This window comes from Camarhynchus parvulus, chromosome 2, assembly GCF_901933205.1.
Source record: "Camarhynchus parvulus chromosome 2, STF_HiC, whole genome shotgun sequence".
In the NCBI taxonomy this organism is placed as follows: Eukaryota; Metazoa; Chordata; class Aves; order Passeriformes; family Thraupidae; genus Camarhynchus; species Camarhynchus parvulus.
In genome coordinates, this window is record NC_044572.1 from 140,001,249 (window position 1) to 140,007,188 (window position 5,940).

The window sequence follows — 5,940 nt, forward strand, 5'->3', positions numbered from 1 at the left end:
AGAATCTCACTGCTTTAATTTGGTTTATGTGATCAGGTTTTGGTAGTCAGGGGATTTCAGGGGTGTCCTGTGTGAAAAGAGACCAGGGGTTGCCCCATGCTGGACAGAGCCAGGGCCAGCTGACTCTAAAATGAGCCCTCCCTGGACCAACGTTGAGCCCCACCAATGATGCTGGTGGTGCCTCTGTGATAATATGTTTAACAAATGGCAAAAATTACTGGGCAGAAGCTGTGAGAGTGGAATGAGAAAACTGAGAAGGAAACAGCCCTGCAGACACACAGGTCAGTGGAGAAGGAGCAGGAGGTGCTCCAGCTGCTTTTGCAGAGATTCCCCTGCAGCCCATGGTGAGGCAGCCGTGCCCCTGAGACCATGGAGGTCCATGGGGGAGCAGAGATCCATCTGCAGCCCATGGAGGTCATGGGGGAGCAGAGATCTATCTGCAGCCCACGGGGGACCCCACATGGGAGCAGGGGGATGTGCCCTGGGGGAAGCTGCAGTCATGGAGCTGGAGCAGGCTCCTGGCAGGAATGACAGCCTGTGGAGTGGAGCCCATGCAGACACAGGTTTCCTACAGGACCTGAGATCCTGAGGAGGAAGGAGCAGCAGAGACAAAGGATTATGCACTGACTGAAACCACCACTGCTCATTCCCTGCACCTCTCAGGGAAAGGAGTTCACCAGCTGGGAGTGAAGGAGTGAGGTTCAGCCTAAGAAGAAGGGTGGGGTCAAGAAGATGTTTTTAGTTTTGTCTTTGCTTCTCACCATCCTACTCTATTTTAGATTGGCAATAAAGTAAACTAATTTCCCAAAGTTAAACGTGTTTTGCCCATGACAGTAATTGGTGAATATGTCACTGTCTTCATCTCAACCCACAAGCTTCTTTTCCCCCTATTCTTTCCTCTTCTTCTTTTGAGATGGGGAGTGGGAGGGTACCTTGGTGGACCTCTGACAGCCAAGGTCCTCCTTTAGACCTTAGGCAAGATACCCAGAGAAAAATAAGAAACCAAACCAAATGTATTTGGATTTATAGCAATTCAGGGGAAAAAAAAAAATCTATGTGATTCTGTAAAAGGCATAAGAAAATCACTGTTACTGAAAATGCAGTAATGATTCTAGATTTTAAGTAGATTGATAAGTGTAAAAAAAATCAGCTTTGATCATGGTGTTCAAACACAAGTAGTGCAAAAATTGAATGTGAGTATGAAAAAAATTATCCAGAATTCAATGATTTGTGGTAACATACTATCTCAAATGCATCATCAAGGCCTTTAATGATTTGGGAACTACCCACTTCTTTCAGAAAAGTTTTGGGAATAAAGGCATCCCAACTGATATGAAAGGAAATACTATAGTTAGAGGGAAAGTAACTGCAGGGTTTGTCTGGAAACTGAGCGTGAGGTCAGGGAGCACTCATAAGCTCAAACACAGACTGGCATTCCTACTGCTTTCACTGATTGTGAATAAAATACAGCAGTGCAGAAGGTGCAACTAATGAAGGATTTAGAAAAGCAGCTGATTGAGCCCTACAATACCATGCTGTGCAGGCAAATGCTCTATCTGAACATGTAAATAGGCTATCAGTAGCAAAACTATGTGTTACTCTCACTGACCAATTTGGTTGTCTTAGCTTATATTATGGGGGTTCAAAAGCTTGTGCAGTTAACAAGAATTAAGGATTATATGGTACTTTTTAGCTTTGTAAGGAACAGGACTGACTCCCTGCAGAAGACCTGAGGACCATACTCCTGTGGGTGACACACCCCAGGCCATGACACAGGGGCACTCTAAGAATTCAGAAAGGTGAAAAGGATATGAAATATTGCTTGCTGGTGACCCTCAAGCTAGTCTTTGCTCTAAAGGTAACCACAGAACTGTTTACAGCTGATGGGTCTTAACTGAGGCTAACTGGAAGAGGCAATGAAAATCTTCAGTCTACTGAAGCAAGCGAAATAGTGAGGCAGTGAAGTGGTAACAGGTAAGAACTAAGTGAAGCTTAGTTTTTTGTAGAGGATTTGTGGTAGCAGTGTGCCCTCATGGATGGGCAGTGGGTGCTTTGTCTGCAAGAAGATGCAGAACTTTCCCTGGAGAAGGTTTTCTGTGTGACAGAGAAACACAGTTTGTGGATTACACCAACAGAATGGAAACCTTCAACCATCTTGACCACGGTGTTGGTATGAGCCATGAAATGGCTTTTACAGTGGTACTCGTGCCTGGCCCTCCTGTTCAGCCCTGCAGATCTCTGGGGAACCTGTGTGAGACTGAGAATTTTCAGAAAGAAAGACAAGCACAAGAATTCTGAACAGTATTTAGAGATGTATTCAGGTAAGTCAAAATGGGCACAGGGTTGACCAGAGACTGATCAAGCACTATCAGGGACCAAGAGATTCTCAAATGTTTACCAAGACATTCAGTAAAAGGGAAAAGTTGCCAGGAGAACTGATGCTTTCATATGTTCCCTCTGAAGAGGTATTTAAGGGCTTGAAAACTGCAGTGGAAGTCCTAAATAAAAAATTCAGCCTATCAACAAATTTGGCTAAAACTAGACATTTACAATGAAATTGTCTCCAGTGTCCTTGAAGGAAGTCACTAGACAGACATTTCCCAGGAAAAATTCCCTGGTAACTATTTAATCTTAAGATCTGATCAACAGTTGCCAATTTGAGCGAGTGGATCGGGGTACTGCACAAATCACTCATGAGAAAGAGACAAAAATCATCGTGGAGAGCAAATGTTCTTCACACGTTGGTGAAGGTTCACATGTTGACCATGACCTGGTCAGGCCAGCCAGGACCAGAAGGAATGTGAGCAGGAGATCTCAGAGCAGCTGCTCAGTTCAGAGAGAGCTGCACTGATGCAGATCAGCTCCCTCATTTTACTGGCAGGTCCCCACCAGCCCATCAAGTTTGCTGAGCACACTGGAAATCAATTTCTGTTTCAGGAAATACAGGAAGTGACTAGAGGATGCTAAAATGTTACTTCTGTTTTTAAAGAAGGAAGAACTGGTTGAAAATCCAGAAAGTGAAATGGAATTATCTTGTTGCAAGAAAAAAGAATGAAAGACTTGCAATAAGGGAAAAAGCAGACTTTACAAAAGTCAGTGAACAAAAAGGTAATGTCTTTTGAGACAGTAATCTCGATAATGAAGGCTGCTGAGAATAACTGGAAGCAAATGTATTAAATGTCAAGAAGAAAAATTTTCTCTATAGGAAGAAAAGAGGTATAGTATGAAAAATGCTTATCAATAAGATTATTCCTGCAAAATTAATGCCTTTAAGTAAGCAGTTGTGTGCACCAACCTGACTAGGATTAAAAAAAGACAAAAAAGAGAATAGTTATTATATACAGTCAGTGACAGAGGTCTATTAAGATCAAACTAGGGGCAGAAATCTCTGAACCAGGGTTGATTTCATATGAGCACTAATTCAGGTCAAGGAAACATAGGTCATAAACAACTGGAGAAGGCTACACATAGTGCTCATGTTCCAGGATAAATCTGCTCATTGTTGCAACTGCCTGAAGGGTCAGCTGGAGAAACTGCAAACTGCACAACACCCTACACATAACATTATCTATCTATCTATCATCTATCTATCTATCTATCTATCTATCTATCTATCTATCTATCTATCTATCTATCTATCTATCTATCTATCTATCTATCTATCTATCTATCTATCTATCTATCTATCTATCATCTCTCTCTCTCTCTCTCTCTCTGTCTCTCTTTCTCTCTATCTATCTCCATCCTGAGGAGCAGAGCTGGAAGGGAGTACATGTGGTTGCAATGATAGGCTAGGGTTTGAAAAAAATCAGCAGTGTGATCCCAATGCTCACTTTATTTTACATACATGATTTAAACCAATGTGATTATAACTTCAAAGACCTAAATTGAAGTTGCAGGAGTTCAGACTTTTATCTTTGACCTTCATTTAGAAAGTGAATTTGAATCAATGATCAGCAAATTCTCAAACTCATTAATAAACACAGAACAATTTTGCTGTATGGTATCCTTTCTGGTACTAAATTAAAATCCTGTTAAAAGTCAAGTACTTTCACTGTTCACTTCTAATCACAGGTCTGCTCAGTTACACTGCCTTTTTGAAGATCTACTTTGTGTTGATAGTTTCTTTGTAATTGTCTTGCTTTTTCTTCTCTTTTGCCAGTCCTGTAACTGTAAAGTCTGAGGCAGATGATAGCAATATTATTATATAATATTAATTATATTAATAGACTAGGAATACTTCCTAAATTACTGTTATTTTGAGCATCTGAATTTTTAGCTTGTGGCTTCTCACATCCGTGTCTTACTGAAAATATTATTCAGGTGCTGGTGTCTCTAACAAGAAAATTTACCTGAGAACCATCCAAGAAAAAAATTGCCCTGCCCTCCTTAGAGGTGTATCTTAACTGCTGGTATCAAAAGCAAACACACAGTACCAGCCAAGGACTCGTACCATCTGGTTTATGTGGCAATGGGCAAGGTAAACCATGTTTTTTATCAATGTCTTTTCACAGCTTATTTATAAACCATTGTGGGGTGTGACAGAGAAGGGCTCTTAAGAAACCCAACAACTGGTGTTAAAAAGAATGGAGGGATGAGGTCAGATTTGCAGGCTGTGACTGTTCCTGGACTGAATCCCATCGGTGACATGAGCAGAGAGGCCTTATTGTAGATTCTGGAGGTCGTGTGAGCTGCTCCTCACTGCAGGGAACCCTGTGCTGGCACTGTGGGGCACGTCCACAGGCTGAGGCTTTGTGTCTCTGCAGTTACATGCCAGTGGGATCTGGAAGCTGCCAGTGACGCTGAAGAAGAACTGGGTCTGTAGTTCTCCAGGGATTTACTCAAACATAATTTACTCATAACATAATTTACTCAAACGTAACAGAGCACTGAGTTTCCTTCTGCTGCTACCAGTCCCCTTTCAGTTGCCCTCACTGCTCCAAGGTCATTACTGAGAATGCAGCAAACAGCCTTGAAAAATAAACAGCACCAGGGATCAGGGCCTCACATGCCTTTTTTTTTTCTTCTTATACATAAAATTTTTCACTAAAATGTTGCATAGTGTAAAAAGTAGAGAGCCCTTCCCACATCAGTAATTCTCCAACAGTAAGAAAATGCTTGGCACTGATTTTGACAGAGGCAAAATTTTAAATTACTCCGAAGCACCCAGATCCCAAGATCAGGAGGGGTACCTGCTTCTGTTTTATTTGAAGCAGTGTCTTTGGTGACACTCCACCTGCTCGGGACCCTGCACAGGGTGTACACACTGTGTACACATCCTGGGTACACAAAGGATGGGATGCTCTGGGCACTCAGGGTGGCACAGTCCAGTCCCCGCTGGGCACAGCTGCGGGAGCCCAGGGCCATGGCTCAACACAGTGATCTCCTTCATCCATTCCATTCCATTCCATTCCATTCCATTCCATTCCATTCCATTCCATTCCATTCCATTCCATTCCATTCCATTCCATCCCATCCCGGGACAGTCTGCCCAAGGGAGGTGGTGGAGTCACCGTCCCCGGAGGTGTTTAAAGAAAGACTGGATGTGGTACTCAGTGCCATGATCTATTTGACATCGTGGCGTTCGGCCACAGGTTGGACTCGATGATCTTGGCGGTCTTTTCCAACGGAGCTGACCCTGTCATTCCCTGCCGGGGAATGAATCCCCGCTTGTGCATCCCGAGCGGCACTAGGCGGACGCTGTTGTTAAACCGAACCAGGCAGGCGGCAGAGGCATTTCGAGCTTGGCTCTGTTCCCGGTTAGTGCCTGGGTGGGGCGGTTAGTGCCCGCGGTCGGGGACCGCAAGACGGGAGCGATCGGCTTCCCGAAGCTCCCGTCCCGGCCCGGCCGCGGACAGCGCCCGCCCCGCCCGCGGAACTGCGTGCGCGGCGCTTCCGGGGCGGTTCGGGGCAGCGGCGCCGGGCGGGAGGCGGCGGGCG